This window comes from Plectrocnemia conspersa, unplaced genomic scaffold (genome assembly GCF_051122295.1).
Source record: "Plectrocnemia conspersa isolate PC_06_02 unplaced genomic scaffold, ASM5112229v1 ptg000001l, whole genome shotgun sequence".
Classification (NCBI taxonomy): domain Eukaryota; kingdom Metazoa; phylum Arthropoda; class Insecta; order Trichoptera; family Polycentropodidae; genus Plectrocnemia; species Plectrocnemia conspersa.
The window spans coordinates 3,368,865-3,390,270 of NW_028277165.1; the positions used below are offsets into that span (position 1 = coordinate 3,368,865).

A 21,406-nucleotide genomic window follows, 5' to 3' on the forward strand; every position below is an offset into this window, starting at 1 on the left:
GACTAAATTAAATTAATAAAACCATTTATAATAGGAAAAATGAAGAAGATATTTTTATACTTATTGACACAGAAATTGATATTAAATTAATAAAAAAATATTGTATATTATAAAAAACACTAAATTTTTAATAATAATAAATATGGTATAATCAGCTAATACTGAGGTTAAAAAAACTGGCAATATTTGTTAAATTAGCGCCATTCATCTTCTCTTAGTCCGCGAGTGATTATTTTGGCAAACATTTCGGGGGCCTTAAAAACCTTTTGCTGTTTGGATCTTGGAAATTTCTGTTCGTTACGGATACTGGTGGGAAAAAAGGTCACCTAGGACATGTTGATTTGTATACCCCATGCATTATTACAACCCCCCGATTAAAAAACATCCATACAATATTACAACCTGCCGATTTCTAGTGGTTTTCTCTACTCTGATTATTCCTGTAATTTTTAGATCAACAAAGCAAATAAAAGCCCTATTAGAGTAGTTTTTCAAAGAAATCATACATATTTTCAAACATCTAGCATGGACCCACCCTTTCTTATGACACGATTATAAAACATTTAAAAATATTCGTACAAATATGAAAAAAGGCTCTATGCAAATTCGATAAATTAGTAAATATATCAAGAAATAAATCTCGATTTGCTATTTTTTTCTAAAAAATACCGAGAAATTAATTTTAAAAAGAAACAATGATTGTTGCTATTATAAATATATCTCGTTAATTTATTTTACACGTGAATTATATATTATTCGACTATTGTGGATTTTTTAATCAATTAATCAATTTAGAGGCTCTCAATATATTTTATAAAATTATTAATTAAGCAAAAAGTGTGGCTCTTGATTTATTTTAATTCTCAATTTATAAAAATATTTTGCAAAGATTTTTGTAACTCAAGACAATAAGAACTAGTTACGACAGAAGTATCGTCAACGTACATTAATAAGCCAGTATTTAAAAAAAAATTCATTAGTATAAATAATAAAGAGGGACGGACCGAGCAAACTACCCTGCGGGACTACAGTTTAAATTTTACGCGATATCGAGAATTCATTATTTAATTTTCTACAGCAAACATGCAGTCTTAATCCTAGAACTCTAAATAATACTTTCAAATCACTGCTACCCGTTTTATATAATATAAACCTCGACTAGCTTCGGTATAATTTTATGCAAGAGCTAGAAAAATACCGAAAATTTAATAATAACCTAGCATTAAATATTTTATTGTTTGTTAAAATTGTACCATTTCTCCGCTATGTGACAATAATGAAAACATTAAAATATTTTTTCTCTTTTCCGAATACAAAGCTATTAAAATATTGGTAATGCCTGAAGTGAAATTTCAATATCCATGATAAGTAACAAATGAAATAACTGCAAGAGAAGAAGTTGACGATTTTATTTGCAAACTAGTCGATTTTATTTGCAAACTAGTTTCAGAAGAACAGCAACTTTAAAATATGCAACTGAATTAAATTTAACCAAGAAGATGGCTTTATATTTAAATATGATGGTGACACACTAGCGTCACATTCAATGATCTGATTTTGATATTTAGTGTCATCAGAAGCTTATGAATCAGCATGGAAAATCCAACTAAAAATTTTCAAAGCCGAAATCACAAAAAAATTCTGATCTTCAAAGTATTAAACCTGATTTTAGTAAAAATAGAAGAGGTCCCAAAAAAAGTAATCCATAATATGAATCATACATTATATTTCCCAGACTGCTTTCTCAGTCTCACTTATCATTGAAAATATCTAAATGAAAAAATAACAGATATAATATTGTAAAATAAATAAGCTCTATAAAATCTTTTTATTTAGGCTCATTTTTAGTATTATATACCTATGAGTATTATGAGTATTATTAGTATTCACGACGTTCGTGTGGTATTTTACGCAATCAGGGCATAAAAAGTAATCGGAAATTATAATAAACAGCAAAACTGAATAGTAATTGTGTAATTCAATCGTGATAACTGCAAAGCGCGGTTTGTTCTGGGCCCAATTATTCAACTCAATTAAATTTAATTACAATTGTTAATTGGGCAATGCAGAACGTATATTGGATCAATTATTCAGACCTGATACATTATGTATGGCCCAATGGACGGGATTTTATACAGATACAATGGAAATTTTAATATATGAAAGGATTGTATAATTTTAGTGAATTTACATTACGTATGCGAAAATCTATTCAACGTAAAGCGTACAGTTTATTTCGACATATTCTAGCAAATTGAATTTCAACGAATTGGTTATATAAATAAATAAATACGTACTACTACGATAAACATCAAAACAACATGAGTGTTGAATTTCGAGTCTTGGTAAATTTGATAAAAAAAAACTTGATGGGTATGATAAATAAAAAAAAAACATTTATATACAAACTTTGAATATTTACCTCAGCACGTAAATAGCATAAGGAAATGTACTATACATATTAAATAAATAATATTTTAAAATATAACAAATATTATATATTATATTTACTTCATTGCGAGGTTTGATGTTTCAAGCATTTATATATTCGTTTTCATATTATAAGCTATGAGCAAATATTACCATTTAATTCAGAAATGAATTGAGGTTATTGAAAGCTTCGCCAAAGTGCTTTGGCCTTAAAATATCCCAAAAACCAATTCCGATCCTCTTCAAGTTAAACATAATATTAAAATAACTACACTGTCTCGAAATTTCCATTTTTCTTGTTATATAACGTTTTATTGGTGATAATTCGTATCACAAATCGAAAAAATAAATTTAAAACAACATCACTATTCTGAATAATAATTTGTATTGTTACATAACACACAAAAACACATTTTTAACACAGATTGCTGATTTATCATTGTTCCTCTCAAGACCCAAATACTATATCGATGTCTTAGAAATTGCTCAATACTAACGTTCATAATTCATACCAATATTTATTTTATTATAACATACATATGTCAATGCATTGTATATTATATTGTACATGGTACATACCAATCGCACAACTGTGATAATATAATACATACTCGTAATTATGGGCGTATCGAATGTTAATATAATTTATATCATTTCGTATTAAATTTATGAGGAATGTATACGCGATATCATGTATTGAAATACGAATTATATTAAGGTATTCATGATACTTTTATTGATGAGTAAAAGTTTACTCATCAGAAATTTGAATGAACAGATACGTGACTTTTTATTATAATTCCAAGGAATATAAACATAAACATACATACAAATATTCATAAAAAAAAAGTTGAATAATTTAGTTAATATTATTTTAATTACAACGTGTGCTAAACCAGCATTAACCAAATTTTTGTGGCTTAATTAGTTATAAAATTAAAAATATTTAATTAATTAAAGAATAATATTATATTAGAATTAATGTATTCCGCATGATTTATTAACCTGAATGAGAAATTATAGTGATTTTAAATTGTTTACTTACAATTTGTTAATAAAATAATTTATACATACTAAAAATATTGACAAATTGAAAACCGTCACATAAATTTATATATGTTACAGTTAATATGTATTACCAGTGAAGATATATTTTCACTAGTAAAAATACAATTTCTCTAACTCAGACAATTAAAATGTAAACAACAATTGCTCTACAATTTCACTGCTCAATATCAGTAAAACTGCATTTGTGCATTATTTTTTATACGTATTTTCACATCACATCGTTCAACTAAATACTACAATATTTAAAATAAATTAAGTTAAACCAAACAAAAACTTAAGTTAATTTGTATTTGGTTAATTCGTTTAGGTTAGGTTTGGGTTTGAACAGTAAATGGACGTTTTGCAACTGGCAAATTGAGTTAAATAGAAATTTAGAGCAGCGTTATCAGCTAAATTCGATATTCGCTAGTAGAAATATATATCTACTGAAAATGAATATGATTTATTGATTTCACTGAAAATATAACCTTACTGATAACACACACTCACTGTACGAAGCAATAAAAACAAAATAGCTATAGAATATAATTCTAGTAAGATATTGCATATAATTATGTTACGCAAAAAAATAAAATAAAAGCAGCAAACAAAGATCATCTGATTGTTCTAAAATGTAAATGTACTCGTGCTTTGTGGGTGGTCAATTTTTCGCCCATAAATAAAAATATGTTTGTCTCATGCAATAGATATTTAGATTAACCATATTATATTTACATTTACATTAAAACGATTAGCTTATACAGTTACTTAAATCAGATTATATTATAAATTTATATACCATAAAAAAGTCATTTGTAAAAAAAAAGTTTTATACAAAAGATTTAGTTTTTATTTAAAAAAATATTTATCACCAAATATGTCATACTATATTTTAATATACGCTAATATAATTTTTAAGTATATTTAAGTATAACCTACTAAAAATAATTGCAGGAAAAACTAATCAACGAATATTTAAAAAAAATGATCTCATCTTTATGGCAAAATAATGCACAGTTACTTTTAAAATCGATAGCGAATTACTATCGATCGAACCGCAGATTATTTTTTAATTAATGAAGGAAAAAAATAATTAATACAGATCTATCACCGATCGTTCACACGACGACGGTGACGGCACAATTTTATTGCTTTTGCCGTAAAATTTCGACTATTATATATCATTTAATTTTGATATTTTATGATTTTTTGTTATGTTTATTATTTTTAAGTATTGTTCTATTTATGTATATATACGTTTTTTTGTTTTGTAAATTTAAAATTTGTTTTCGACCATCGTGGCACATTGGGGTAACCTGTTTGCCACGATGGTTTTAATTTAATCTAAAAAATAATAATTAAATAATTACCATTTTATTACAGTGAGGAAGAATTGAACGAAAAATATATTTATAAGACAAAAATCGACGTCAAAAGCAATAAAATCGTGCTGTCGCCATAGTAGTAAGAACGCCTACTAAATTTGTTATTTTATTTGTTTATATCACACTTTTTAATTTTTTAAAGGTGTATAATACATACTGTTGTAATGGAAAGGATCTGTTAGCACTAAAAGCATTCTGAGAAAAAAATATATCCACAAAAAATATATCAAAAATTATGTCAGCAGGCGCTAGTGGACCAGAAACACGGTTTTCGTCTACTTCTACCCACGTGCATTAACTTCTTATGCCTTTCGAAGACGGTGACATTAAGGGCGTCGAGAGATAAAGCATGTTAAATTCGCCTTTAATTTGCCGAAAGCTTTGAAGTTCTGGAATTTAAGTTTTAGTATGCCATTAAATTAAATTAAATTAAATTAAATTAAAAAGCCAAAATATGGTATCCACATGATTTAAAGCCATTTCATCGAAGTCATAACTACATAATTAAAGTTTTCATTGCAAATTTTTCGGCAATTTCACGCTCATAATTGAAAATAAAAAAAGTTCTTTAATTATTGCCTCAGCGAACATCGATCGTTAAAAAAGTTTTTTTTTTGGGTCGGCAGTCATAAAAAATTGAACTGTCGATAATTGCAAATGTCTCCCACGAGCGCTGCTAATTTATTGACGGTATGTATTAAATCAGTAAGACACGATAGAATTGGTTTGGATGGAAAAAAGTGCGATGCAAAAAGTGCGTAGATTGCCTATTATGCTAAACAAAGAATTTATTCTTCGTCCCGGGCGCCATTGTTTCGTTAGCAAAAACTGCGCTGTATTGTTTTATTGTTTGACTCAGGTACACTTCCAATTGCTAAAGTTCAATCGACAACAGAAACAATGATGACTAAGAGGTCGCTCTATACAAAAATGTGGGCGATTGTGAGCAAATACGTGTCATTTGAGATTATAGTAGGTAACGAACGCGTCATATGTCAAAGGTCTGCTTTGATGACATATGTGAAATTCCGCTAGAGGTGAAAGCGTCACTTGAGGGAAATTAATCGCAGACTAGGCGGAAATTACCGAGAAAGAAACCTTATAATTAAATATGATTTGCTGGTCGAAAATTTCGAAGTATGGAATATATTAATAATTGATGACAAATTTAATATTTACAAATAATTTTTACTGAGAGATAAAATTTAATTAGAGTTTCGTGGAATTATTAATATAAATTGTAGTTATATAAATCCTGCTATTAAAAAGTCGTTAAAAAGATTGATAACCACGATTTTAAATATGTTTATTAGGTTGCTTCATATCAAGTATCAGATTTTTACTCATTTGGAAACGGACTGTGATTGGAACAAGGCGTTTATATTAAATAACTGTATTTTTTATTTATTCAACAAGAATTGTTGTGCTCTTTATGTTTTTAACATTTACAGTCAGATCTGGTTTATTTATTTATTTTTCTGTCAACAAAGGGTTACGTATCCTTTTTTGTATGAATCCAAACTGAAACATAATGCAACGCAGACCACGAGAAATAGCAACTTGGGATTTGGCATTATTATATATGTAAGTAGAGCTTCCGACCCGGGTAGAACCGAAACCGGGTACACGGTTACTTGCGCGTATCGCGTTTTGACGGGTATTCGGTTATTTTAATTTCAATATAATATTTAATTTTTCCATATGAAATTATCTCCATATGCAAAATGTATTTTATGATTAAGTAAAAAGGAACAGGAAATCCATATTTAACAATCCGATAATATTGTTTCACAATGCAAGTTTTATACCACGTTTCGTTTCGGCATCTTCAAAAACTTAAGTAATGGAAAAATATCCAAGAACCGGGTCATGAATTTGGCCGGGTATTTGAATGCTCTAACTTATGGTTTCCCAAACTATGTTCCGCGGAACACTGGTGTTCCGCGGATCCAAAATAGGTGTTCCGCGGAGCCTAAATAGATATTTCACAAAAATTTAGAGTAGATTAAAAAAATTGTTAGTCTTGCTAATACATAAAAATTGTTCATAAATCTGATAAAAAAGCTTGAAAATATGTGTTAAATATTCAACATTGATGTGTATAAAATCTGGAAGGAAAAGTTTTATAAGTCGGTGTTGTTTTTTTTAACTTTAAAATTTGATCGTATTTAAGCAATATTTTTTTTGTTAATTAATCACACGATATTAGTGCTTGTTGTACGAATTTTATTTATGTGACTAGATATGCTACAAGCAGTCACTGAATTTTGCATAGGCATGCACTGTTGACTAAAAAAATTTCCACAAATTTAAAAAATGTTATGAAGTAGCCGTGAAAATGATAAACTATGTAAAATCTAGACCACTTCAATCCAGATTATTTAAAATTTTGTGCGATGGAATGGATAGTGAACATGAAGCACTTTTATTACAAACTGAAGTGAGATGGCTATCCAGAGGAAAAGTACTATTACGACTATATGAACTTCGAAATTAATTATTAGTCTTCTTGAAAGCACGACATATTTTGCAACATCATTTTATAATTTTTTTAACAAATCCTTCCTGGTTGATACATCTGCATATTTGGCGAATATTTTTACAAAGTAAAATGATGTTAACTTATAATTACAAGAAAAAAGTATTATAATTTTTAATATGAGAGATAAAATTGAATCTTTTGATAAAAAATTACAATTTCAGATTTTATCGGTTGACTCTAATAATTTTGATTGTTTTCCTGTCTTGGATATGAATGTTTAAATGAATTGAATTTTCAAGTAGATAAAAAAGTTTCACAAGTATTTTTAGAACACCTATATTACTTGAAAATAACTCTTTCGGAATATTTTCCGAAAACTAGTAAGGACGATTCCTGGGTTCGGAATCCATTTTCCGTGACAGTAAAACCAGTGGGCTTAAGGGATTATGAGAATTTAGTTAATGACTCCGATATGAAACAAAAATATCAGCCATTAAAAGATTTCTGGGCGAGTCTGACTGAAGAGTTCCCCAAGGTCTGTTTTTTTTACTTCCGTTTTCCACGACGTATTTATGCGAAGTGGGATTTTTTAAGTATATTGCAACAAAAACAAAATACAGAAATAGACTCCACGCCACGGCAGATATGAAAATACAACTAACCAAAATTGTGCCTGATATAAAAAAAATCTTATTTAAGAACCCAAAATCATCAGTCATTAGTAGTTTTATTTATTTGTATTTTTATGTTTATTAAATAAATTTAATAACATTTCTTTAATAACATGTTTTATTTTATTATGAATTACCCAGCCTAAAAAATAAGTGTTCCGCCAAAATTTTCGGATTTGCCAAGTGTTCCGTCGCTGAAAAAGTTTGGGAAACCCTGCTCTAACTGTTGGTATGATAAATTTCTTATTGGCGATGAGCTCCATGTAAATTAAATGAAGAAAAAATGAGAAAAAGTCAATATACAAACAACTACTCGGACACTTGCAGCAGGTTTAGAGATATCTTCTACAATTATTTCACGACATCTGTATGTCATAAAAAATTGTCAAATAGGTATCAAACGAACTGATCAAAAAGAAAAAAAAACAGAAGGTTTCAATGTCTATTCATCATTTGTTTCTAAAACAATAGGAAACCATTTTTGAAAAGAAGCATTACCTGCGATGATAAATATATTCTCTACGATACCAGATGACAATGGTTAAGTATTACGATTATTATTACGATATAGTACGATTCTGATGAAATTATTCATCGATTGTTTACTAACTTATGTAAGACTTTTACAGCAGAATCATAGTATAGGGAAATTATAATCATATATAAAAAATAACCATAAAACATCTGATGTTGTTAACAGACTTGGAGAGATATTGTTCCATGATAAGTGAGGACCTTATACTTTACTAGTAATAACTGTTTAAAAATCAACCGAATTAGGATTGGAAATTTTTCCTTATAGATTATCACATTTTTAAACATTTTGACTCATTTCTATTAACGGTTTTATTTATTTTGTAAATAATCTGGGAATATTTTTCTACCTTATGATCGACGATATTCTACTAATTAAACATAATATCCATAAATATAGATCCATGACTTTATTTCCTGTGATTAATGGGCTAAGGATTAATACTTAATAAAAAATCGCGTGTTGTCCGAACAGGTCTTTCTGTACCCCCAATGTCTTATGTAAATTATCAACCTTTTTGACCAAAAATTCTATAATAAAACCTCATACATGCGTTTTTAAAATAATAATACACATATAAAAAATTTGGTATTGATATTTTGGTTTCAGAAAAACTACAGTAGATAGATCTTACTTCAGAGCATTTCTTCTCCAGAGTCAACACAAATTTTGGACGGTTTTAGTGCTCTTTGTTTTGAACAGATTTACAGTATATTCCATTATTCTATTGTTGAACGAAGTAAGAGTTTGACATCCATTGATTTTTTATACCTGACAGCCCTATTTTTATGTCTATTTTTATAGTTTACAAAGCAAAGCTGCATCGATTACACTTTTATCGCATTTGCCCGTTTAAAGCAGTATTTTATCTTTAATCCTGACCCAGGGCCGGATTAAGTTTATCTCTTGCCTCGATTCGAAAATATGGCGCGTACGAACGCGCCGCTAATTTGCGGAATGGAATTAAACTGCACACACATTTTAGCCGAACGACAAAAGTACACAGCGTGCATGGGCAGCTTTACAAACGGCGCCGCTTTTATTTAAACAGTTTCACCTGCGGCTTATATAGTTATGAAAAAAAAAATTCTCTTGTAGTTGAAACGGGAAGACGCTATTAACAAAATTGATGTTGGGGTATTGAATGACGCTCTTTGTAAAGGCAAGGTTCCAGGGAATTATCACAGTAAATAATAAAGCATGGATCGGCAACAGACGGTTCAGCAATTTTAATTGAATTGCATATTAAGAATAAAGGAAAATACACATATTAAAATTTAACTAACGGGAGTTGAGAACAATAAGAATGGTGTGGTGCGTCTTTCGTTCGGTTTAGATTTTTCCACATCAAGCTGCGAATTTTATACAAGAAATGTAATTATATATTTTTAACCCAATTCGCAAGAAGAAAATGGAAATCCATTAACGCTCTGTTTAACAGCGCAATCGTTATAATTTTCGTATCTTTTCAAAACCCGTTTCGGGGAAAATCGTAAAAATTTATCGCATCCTCGTGCTCTCTGCCTGGAGGCGAAAAGGACTCAAGTCGTTTCTTCGACATGCGGCTCGCGTGCCGCTGATTGCGCTTCGCTTAATAGCGTGGCCGTTTTGCCGAAAAGCCTTTCAAATGCTATTGCACATAGTCAGTTTTACGACTTGTCCAATAAAGTCGAGGCCCGCCCGCCGACAGGCGGATTATTCGGAGCCCCCAGAGCTCGAGGGCTTTTGCCTATACGCAAACACAGAAAAGAATGAAGGATTTTCTACACAGTGTCACACACACTCTCAAGAAGACAAAAGGAAAAAAATATCGAGGAAAAGTAACAAGAGACCGTCACAGTCAATTATCAGTCTTCGGCGAATAATTCGACTTGAGTGCCCGGTATATATGGTTTTATTTGTTTTATACGGACGTTGTTGAAAGCTGTTCTCAAATTGCCAAAATACACACTTTTTGTGTTATATTATTTTAGTGTTCTGTTACTAAGATTTGAATGGGACATAAATCAACTGATAAAATTCAGCATTGGAACATTATGAGAAAATATAGTATGCATTCATGAATAAATAAACATACAGTTAATTCTAGTGCTTTTTTATTCGATTGATAATGATAATATTGACTTTTTGACTTTTGAACGGGAATTGGTTTTGATACATGCATATGTATAGTATAACTAGAATATTATAAAGAAAAAAATACCACTACTATTTTTTTTATTGAGGGATTGCTAGGTTTGCAAGTCAATAAACTATGACAATGTATTTTTATGAAAATGTAATCAAAACTTATTATTATTTAAAAATAAATTGAACTGTCACTTTTTACATTGTATATAAAAGAGGTCTTCAACCTACGTTTCTAGGAACCATTTAACACGTTAACTGCCATGGTGGCCATTATGGCCGGCACCTAAGGTTCGCGCAGGGCCATGGTGGCCACCTATGGCCGGCAAAAACTGAAAAGTAAAATGTTCCCGGGAAGCCGCCGCACACTTCCCCGCTTAGATTTTTATGCATGTATGGCCACCATGGCCTCTTCCAAACATTAGCAAGACAGAACATCCACATTGATGCTACTTTTTTTTTCAATATGGCCACCATGGCCTCCACCGAACATATCCAAACACGAAAATTTAAAACTTTATTATTTTAATCGAACTCATTGGAATATTTATGTATATATATATAACAAATAATACTGTATAATATTTTGAAGCATATAGGTTTGAAAAAAATCATCATTGGCTAAAAATATTTATTTTCAAATTATGAAAGGTAACTTTTGGTAACTGAAATTATACATATAGTAATAATACAATTTCAAAATAAAAAGATAAGAAAAAAAACATATAAACACAATAAAAATTGAATGAATAACATTTTATAAATTACATATTGTACATACATAGAATTATTATTTTTCTTCATTTTTTTATGGTCGACATTGAAACGGGTATGCAATAATGCGGATTGCTTTCGCATCTCCCACAATAGGTAGTTACCCGTTTTGTACGATTTTTTGCATATTTTCGTCCATTAATTGTCACATTTAGTTTATAGCATCTAGCGCAAAAACGACGAACTTTAGCTGCTGGGCCATCTTTTTGTAGCATTTCGTGTCGTGTACTTCCTGGTGGTACTTGGTGGGATTTAGATACCTGATTATCATTTTTACATGTTAAATGTAATAATAATTGCTGTCTAAATTCGACAATTGATATTTTATTTTTCGTCACCTCCATATACAGCAATCTTGAATTTACAACAGCTGTATTCAATAGTAGTTCGATTGCAATTTTTACCGGTACCATTTAACCGTTTTTCGTAAAGGGGTACAATATGCAGCCATTTGATCCGATAAGTCTACTGACGATTTCCCTCTATTATATTCTTCTACCATTTTTGGCTTTTGTTTTATTATTCCTCTTCTAGATTTTACGTCACAGTATTCATGTGTGTGTTTGGTGGAAAGAAGCATGACACCTCTGGTATCTTTCCATTTTACTATATTAATTCCTCTTTTATTTTGTTTAGCAGCAATTTCTCCTTTTTTCAGTTGCGCATTTGCGACATCGTTTGGGATACTTCTTCGATTGGATCGTAGAGTTCCCAATAAGTGTGAGTCTTCTGTTATTAATTTATTAGCTACATCAATACTAGTATACCAGTTGTCTGTGCATATAGTATGACCTTTTTTAAATAACGGTTGACACAGTTCCATCACTACATTTGTAGGTACAGAACCAACAACATTCAACTGTTTGCCTGTATATATTTTCAGGCTGTATGTATATCCCGAAGACGTACATAATTTGAATATCTTGATTCCATATTTGTTCCTTTTATGCTTCATATATTGCCTGAAACCTATTCGTCCACGAAAAGGAACAAAACTTTCGTCGATGCAAACAGTTTCATGAGGGTAATAGTATTTTTTTAAATTATTGTTCAACTCGTTGACCAGATTGGATATTTTCCACAGCCGGTTTTCTGAATCAGAAGTGTTGTTGTCTGTGAAATGAAGCAAGATCTCAAAGCGATTTCTGCTCATCACGCTTGGCGGAAATGTTTGCCGGAATGGAATTTCTTGACTCCAATATAGTTGAATGTTGGGTAGTTTTACTAGTCCCATAAACATAATGAGACCTAAAAATCTCTTAATTTCGTCTTTATCGGTATCAGTCCAGGCATGTAGTCAACTTGAAGGTGTTTGAGTTTTTCCTCTAATACCTGATAAATTGATTTAAGTTAGATAAGAGTATGTTTTCTGGCTGGGGGATCAATCATCCATGATTATTCTAATTTGTTTGCGCGACAGCAGGTATATGTCTTCTCACCATACTTTAGGATACCTGTTGTATTCATAATCCACTTAAAAGGTTCAGGCACCATAGTCAGCGACTGTTGATAGATTGATGAAAGGCCTAATATAGTTTTATCGTGCAGTAGTAAAACACTGGTAAATATTCGAGGGCGCCATGGTGGCCACTAATGGCGGACACTTATTCTACAGAGCCATGGTGGCCATGGGTGGCGGACACCCCCAATAACACGTTACGCTTGCATTTTTCAACCACTAACTAATTATTTATATCATTTATTATTATATATGCAATATCCAGTCAAAATTCGTTTTGGCCTGGACAGTATTTTTTAAAATTTTGGTTGGCAGTTAACGTGTTAATTCAACAAAAGGTTTCGGCAAAAAATCAAAAAGTAATTATTTATTAATTAAAATTAAGATCATCATTACCCGAACGCGTTATATGAATACACAAAAAACATACAAGTAAGATAACAAATAATTCACAAAAAAATAAAGAACTAAAAATTTATAAAAAAAAATACGAGCCGAACCAATCTGGATGGCGATCAAGTAGGGTCTCCAATTCGAGTAATCGAGTATTCCATACTCTAGTATACTCGTCTATTTTTTAAGTACTCGATAATCGAGTGTTTTGAAAATTACTCGATTAATACTCAAAATTCGAAAATTTTGGAATATTCCAGAAACAACATTAACTGTATTAACGTCTTGCTCTTATTTGGCGCTTATGCCTGAAGCTCCGAGTTAGAACGGTTACTATCAGGTAATAATTTTTTCGCATATTTTCGGTCGTCGGCTATGCTAAGGGTTCGACGGAGAAATTTCTTTTGTGCTTTGTACCGACATGCGACAGTCCCGACTTATCTAATTTATGGCAATAAACAATATTTTATTTTAGGTTTTATGACTATGCAGTTGTAGCGTAAAGTGTTATAAATTGTTTTTACCGATCCCTCAGCTAAAAATATTAACCAAAACAACTGGGAATTTTAAAGGCATTTAAAGTAAAATCAGTTTTTTGCGAACCGTCTAGTTTTAGAGTGAAGGGGATTCACCCAAATACGTCTTTAAAAGATATAGATTTAAATTCTTCGCAAGAATCAAAAGAAGTATAAGATTGTATACTGTTAGAAAAAAAATCTATTCACAATCTATTTTCGTTTAGAGTTTCGTTTTAGTTTTGACTTGGAGTTTGGTACATGAAAACGGAAGAAAAATACGATATAATATGATGAAAGGTATAATTTACCTAGATAAATATTTAAGCATATATATTTGAAAAAATATACTATTTTTTTAAACAATAAACCATAAATAAAGGGTTTACTATAACAATATTGACAGTTAATATTAATAAATATTTAGAAAAAAAAAAAAAAATTATATTTACAAACACAGTATGAGTTTTTATTAAAAAAAACAGCAGATGTTTGTAATTCGAGGAAGTACTTTAATTAAAGCAGTTGAAATAAATATGTGTATTATTCATATGTATTTTATTAGTTAAATTAATTTACGTATGCTTTGTGTAGCTTTTTTTTATTTTCGCAAAAATTTTCATACGTTTCATATTATATATCCTGATTTTTTATATGATGATATAAAATGATTAAATAGTACAAAAAACATAAAATTAAAAAATGATCATATTTAACAGTTCATTGGTTATTTTTTCGGTACTTCACTTTAAATAATTGGTATCAAAATTCTCGTTACAGGATTTAGTTAATCATGGATTTTATTTTAAACTACCAAGAAACATGAACATTTTTAAACATCATTTATCATTAGTTGTTTTTAAAATTATTTCTAATTAACTAATAAAAAAAAACTTTATACTTCTGAAAGAAAACGTATTTGTTTTTTATATTAAAAAATCAGAAGAGAAGAAGAGATTTCATCTTGTGATTATAATAAAGTTCTCAATTTTTATATTTATGCACAAAATCTTTAAAAATGTGTATTCAATCAAAATAACTTCAACTTTTTCAACTAACAAAAGTCTTGAAAATTGTAGTAAAAAATAACCCTAACATCTCATTAAAGTAGAAAGTCTTAAAAAACGAGGTACTAAATTTAATTCAACTAAATTTTATATTCAACTAGAAAGTTTTGAACTATGTGTACTCAATGAAAAGAACCTACTTTGTATTCAAGTAAAAAGTCTTAAAAAGTATGTACTTATTCAAGAGAAGTCTTGAAAATTTACTGTAATAAAATAAACTTAATTTTGTATTAAGCCAGAAAGTTTTGAAAGATGTGTTTTTTAGTTTTAATTATGGCGGATGAATGAATATGTGATTTTGAATGATTTTTTATTTTAATTAAAAGATACAGCGCTATTAGCTTGTACACATTTTTAAAGAATTATTTATATACAAAGTTTAGGTTATTTTAATTAAGTACACATTTTTAAAGACATATACAAAGTTGAAATTCTTTACATTATTTTATTTTTTTATTTTATTAATTTATTTAGCTTAATAGCTAATCTTTACATCTAACAAATTTAGTAAACATATATAAAAATATATAAAAAATACATAACAGAAAGAAAAAATATACAATAATAAAGACTTAATATTATAATATTTTATTTCTATATGTACGAAGGTGTTTTTTTATTCCATTTATAAAACCCGTTATATTTTTGCTGTTTCGGATTTCTCTTGGAAGACTATTATATAAATTAAAACCTCCGTACATAATTCCCCTAGCCGTACTCGTTTTCTTATACTTAATTATCTTTAAATTTTCTCTATTTCTAGTATTATATTTATGTACATCTTTATTTCTTATTAAATACTTATTAAAATAGTGTGGTAATATATTATTTTCTAACTTATATATAAATACTAAAACATTCATACTCAATATTTCTTGAACATTCAACCATTCTAATCTATCAATCATACTTTTACAATTAGTTAATCTATTTTTATTTAAGATTACTCTCATTGCCCTATTTTGTAATTTTTGCAACATTTGTTTATCTAATTTATTCAACATATTTAATAGTGTTGCACAATAATTAAAATGGGGCAATATTATACTATTGTAAATTAATTTTTTTGTATTTATACTTAATATATTTCTTAATCTAGATAATAAACCTATTTTTCTACTAATTTTTTTTAATATGTAATTACAATGTTCTTTAAAGTTTAATTTTGTATCAACAATTACTCCTAAATATTTTATATTATCCACTATTTCTATATTAGAGTTATTTATTACTATTTTGGTACTATCATCTAACACATTTTTATAATTAATAAACATACATTTAGTTTTATTCTCATTTAATTTAAGTACATTATTCTTTAACCATATCTCTAACACACCTAATTCATCATTCAAATTACTCACAACTTCTTCAATGTTATCACCCATGCAATAGATCAATGTGTCATCCGCAAATAGATGAACTTTACATTTTCTTACGTTATTAACTATATCATTTATATATAAAACAAACAACAATGGTCCCAATTTAGACCCTTGTGGTACTCCATAATACACTAACCTCTCTTCAGAACATACATTATTTATCTTAACTTTTTGTTTTCTTTTATATAAGTAATTATTAAACCATCTCAAAACTATATCACTTATACCTATACTCTCCAATTTCTTCAACATTATTTCTCTGTCTATTGTTTCGAAGGCTCTCTTGAAATCCAAGAAAACTGCTCCAATGATTTTGTTTGTATCCTTAGCCAACAGCCAATCATTTATCACTACTTGTAATGCAGTTTCAGTGGAATGCTTTTCTCTGAATCCCGATTGTTGTTCACATATTATGTTTTGAGAAGTAATAAATTCCTTTAATTGTTTGATTACTACTTCTTCTATTATTTTTTCTATACACGGTAGCATGTTGATTGGTCTCATTTCTTCAACTTTTTTACTATTTTTTATTTTAGGTATAGGTACAATAGTAGCAATCTTTAAATTTTCAGGCATTTCTCCTAATGAGAGTGCTTTATTTATTAAATAATTTAATTTAGTTCCTATTATTTCCCATGTTTCTTTAATTATATTTATATCTAGTTCATCAGTACTAGTTCCTTTTTTAAATTTACATATTATGTTATGAATTTCATCTAATGATACTGATTTAAATTTACTAAATTTTACAATTAATGTTTTATTATTATATTGTACTAAATTACTAATCCTTGGTATTGAATTTACAATTTCTTCTATGCTCTCAATGTAATATGTATTCATCTTTTCTGCCATTATATAAGGATCTTGATATATATTTCCATTAATTTCCATTTTTATTATGTCGTTTTTCTGAGTTGGATTAATTAATTGTTTTATTGATTTCCACATCTTATTTGGATCATTTTGTATTTCATCTATCAATTTTTCATACCATTTCTTTTTAGCCATTCTTAATACTTTGACTGCCATATTTCTACATTGTGTGTATGTTTTCCATTTTTCATTAAAGACTTTATATTCTATTTGTTCTGTTTTTAATATTTGAAAAATTTTGTATGACTCATCTCTTTTCTTTATAGCATTTTTAACATCATCATTAAACCACGGTTTTGGGTTGTAACGATATTCCTTTTTAAAATTATATTGACTTTTTGTTTTACAATCTACTATATTCTTATAAATTTTGTTCCATATCCTATTAACATCCATATTATCTACATTCCAGTCACATTTTTGTAATTCTAATCTTAATTTATTAAAATTAATTTTTTTAATTATATCAATTTTTTTTGTTTTTTTAAACTTAAGTTCATTATGTTTTTCTATATAAATATATACAATTGAATGGTCAGTTATTCTTGGAGTTGATTTTACTTCACAATAAATTTTTTTGTTGTTGGTAAATACTAAATCTATTAATGTGCTCGATCTATTATTAGTCCTTGTATTTTCTTTGACACATTGTCTTAAACCAAATATATTTGATATTTTTTCTAATTTTGCTGTGTAAAAATCTTCACATTTGTTCCAATTAAAATTCCAATCTCCAATTAAAACAGTATCCAAAATTTGATCAAAACTCCATTCTGCAATATTATTTATAAATTCTATGAATATATTCGGATTACTATTTGGAGATCTGTATGCTATACATAATATTATGGGAATTTTTTCAATAAAAATCTTAACTGTGATAGACCAGTATGTCTTATCTTGATTATTTTTAAATATAGTATTGAATTTTATATCATTTCTAATATACAGTATAACACCTCCTGTATGTCTGGAATTAGAATCACATCTAATTATATTATAATTGCCAATATTTAGTTCAAATTCTTCAATGTCATTTGTGATATGGGTTTCAGTTAACCCTAAAAATATTGGATATTCCTTTTCAGTAATTAATTCTATTTCCTCTTTATGTTTTAAATAACCTTGTGCATTGATTAATATCCCAGTTACTGATTCTTGTTTCCCATATGAACTTGATTTTTTTAATTGCTATACTATATTATATTGTATTTTATTATAGTAATTTTGCTCGTATCTTTTATAAATTGAACAATTTCTATCCATGGAGTTGTGTTCCACATTCAAATTAAGATTTAGTAATTTATTTGCTCTACAGCAATTCACACAGTTTTCTTTTTTGTTGCATTGATTTATTAAATGTTCTTCCTAACCACATTTTATACAATTTTTTTTATTTTTACATTCACTGGCTTTGTGATTATAACCATAACAGTTATAACAACGGTATATGAATATGTCTTCATATACTTTACACCTATCCCATTCAATATTTAATTTGCCTACATCCATTATATTTTTAAATGTCGTAACATCTACTTCAATAATAGCATCATACTTATTAAATTTGTTTTTTTTAATATGTTTTACTTCTAAATAACATTTGTTTTCTTCTACACATGTGTTTTGTTTCATTATACACTTTTTTAGTTGATCATATTTTAATTCTTCAGAAATTCCAATTATTTTTATTTTTGGTTTCTTTAAATTTCCTACTTTTATATTATATTTATCTCCTAGTTTTTTTACTGCATCTGTCGTAATTTTCGATGCATCTTCTTTACTATCACATGTAATTATTATACCTCCTTTGCTTATTGGTCTTATATTTTGTATTCCAACTTCTAATTCTGTTGGTTTAATTAAATTTTTGCAATCCTTTTTTGTCTGCTCTATATTTTGCAAATTTTTAGGTATAATTATCGCAATATCTTTTCCTTTTTTTACGATTTCCGAATAATGTTTCTTTTGCATTTTATTTTTAATAATATTGTTATTTAAATTTAGTTTATCCTTTATATTATAAACATCTTTTCTAACTTCATTTAATAACTCAATTATTGAGTTATTATTTTCATTTTTATTATTTACATCGTCCCTATTAGTTTTTAATACATCTAATAAATGTTTATACATTATATCAAATGTATTAGTTATAATGGTTTTTTTTTCTTTTGATAATATATTACCATTTGATAATAATACATTTAATTTTGTTTTTAATTCATCCATTTCTTTTATTCTATTTTCTGGCGTAATTACGCCCGCTATATTCACGCCGCTATCGGCCATTTTTTTTTTATGTAACAATACTAATTATTTCTATCTTATACTATTTATATATTATATTAATCAATCTATTTATACTATTTATTAAATTGTGCTACTTACGCGCAAATATCTGCCGGTTTTCACCTCCAAAGGGGTTGGTTACCACAATCTTGGCTAATTGCACGGCAGACACATGCACATACGATGAACACAAACAACTAACTCTAACATATCCAAAAGCATTTCAACTTTGTATGTCTTTAAAAATATGTACTTAATCAAAATAACCTTAACTTTGTACTTAAATAATTATTGTAAAATGCATACAAACCAATAGAACCTTATATTTTTATTAAAATAAATAATCATTCAAAATCACATATTTATTCACACTAATTAAAACTAAAAAACACTAGCCCACAATCTAAACATTCTAAGCGTTTTTCAAAGTTATACCTCGTAAAATATTATCATATCAACTTAAAGCTTCTAAAGATCCCTAAGTTTGAAATCTATGTACTGTATAATATTTTTTTAATAAGTAAAAATAATATTTAGATTAAATATAAATAATAATATTTTCTGTCTAATTTTATAAAATACAACAATATTTAAGCAGTTCATAATTATTTTTTTTTTAAATTAAATTATGTTCCATAGGTAATTAATATAGATAACCTTCGGTTAATTTATACTACCTAACGCATTGTACTAATTTGCATTAATATATAATACAAATGTAACTATGTTATCATAGTCATATCTCATCTGACACACGATACCATATATTGTATTTAACCGTCTAAATTTCTAAATGACCACACAAGGATGTTTGCCATGAATGCGACGAGAGCGCCGTGGGAAACGACGTATCGAGCGAGCTTTCGATAAGGACGTGAGTGGATATCTTGTCGGATTTCATTACTTCCTGCCTCGTTCTAAACGAGCAATTTCCCCCAGGACCAGATTAAAGCGCACTCGTATTTATCGATCCTTAAAATTTCGAGTCCTCCACTTCGATCTTTTGTTATCGGCACCTTGATTAACTCGCTTGGGTAAACCGACAGAAATATAATTGATAAAAAAATAGTACGTACACTTTACTAAAAAAATATTACAAGCTTATTAGGCTATTTTTCTATAGTAACTAAAAGATAATCATGCGCCATTTACAATAAAGTAATTGATCCGACAAAATAATAACTTGCCACTAATATAAATATTGGACCTACAGTAAAGAAGACATTTTATTTTAAATTAGCTTTCATACACGGCTTCGCCGTTGTTTGTTCCTAACACTTATATATTGTCAGAGTAAATGACAAATTGCTAGAAATTTTTTCCCAAATAATTTGCTGAACATTGTATGTATAAAGACTATGATGACAAACAGTAACTAAAAAGTTGCTTAAGCGCGTGTTAATAAAGTATCTACCTGCATATTTTTTAACAGTTGAGCTGTCTAAAAAAATTGCAGCAGAATATTCTATACATAAATCATATCACAAATGTTTAGAAGTTGAGACAGAAAAATAGGAAAATAAGAGATGAAGTCTAACGGTTTAGAATCATGTCTTATTTCCTGCTAGCCTCGAGTCAATGTCGTTCCAGTAATGTTAAACCAGATTTAAATGCATTTATACTTACTGATCCTTAAAATTTCAAGTTCTCCATTCTGCTCCTTTGTTATCGGCACCGTGTTTAACTCGCTTCGATTCACCTACAAAAAATATAATCGTAAAAAATACTAAGTACTACTATTCTAATATGGTATCTTTTTAATGGATAATTGGAACGAGTATTTCAAGCCCGGGGCAGAGCCCCCGCTTTATCTACAGATGCGGTCCCTACGTTTGTACGGCCTATCTTATTTATATAATGAAACGGCAGTGCGATAAAAAAATACAAGTACTGGTTTATGAGCGGAATTAATAAAAACTATACATAACGTAACCGTTACTATGTAAATTAATTATGTAACAAAAAATT

General features: G+C 28.4%; 1 long non-coding RNA gene across 1 annotated transcript in view; it reads right to left on the minus strand.

The window, feature by feature from the left end:
* The window catches only part of LOC148238455 (uncharacterized), a 516,616-nt gene extending 495,478 nt beyond the window's left edge, over positions 1-21,138 (minus strand). Inside the window, exon 1 of the long non-coding RNA XR_015811667.1 lies at positions 21,065-21,138. This is a non-coding gene — a long non-coding RNA (uncharacterized LOC148238455). The remainder of the gene's footprint in view (positions 1-21,064) is intronic.
* Between the last annotated feature and the right edge of the window lie 268 nt (positions 21,139-21,406).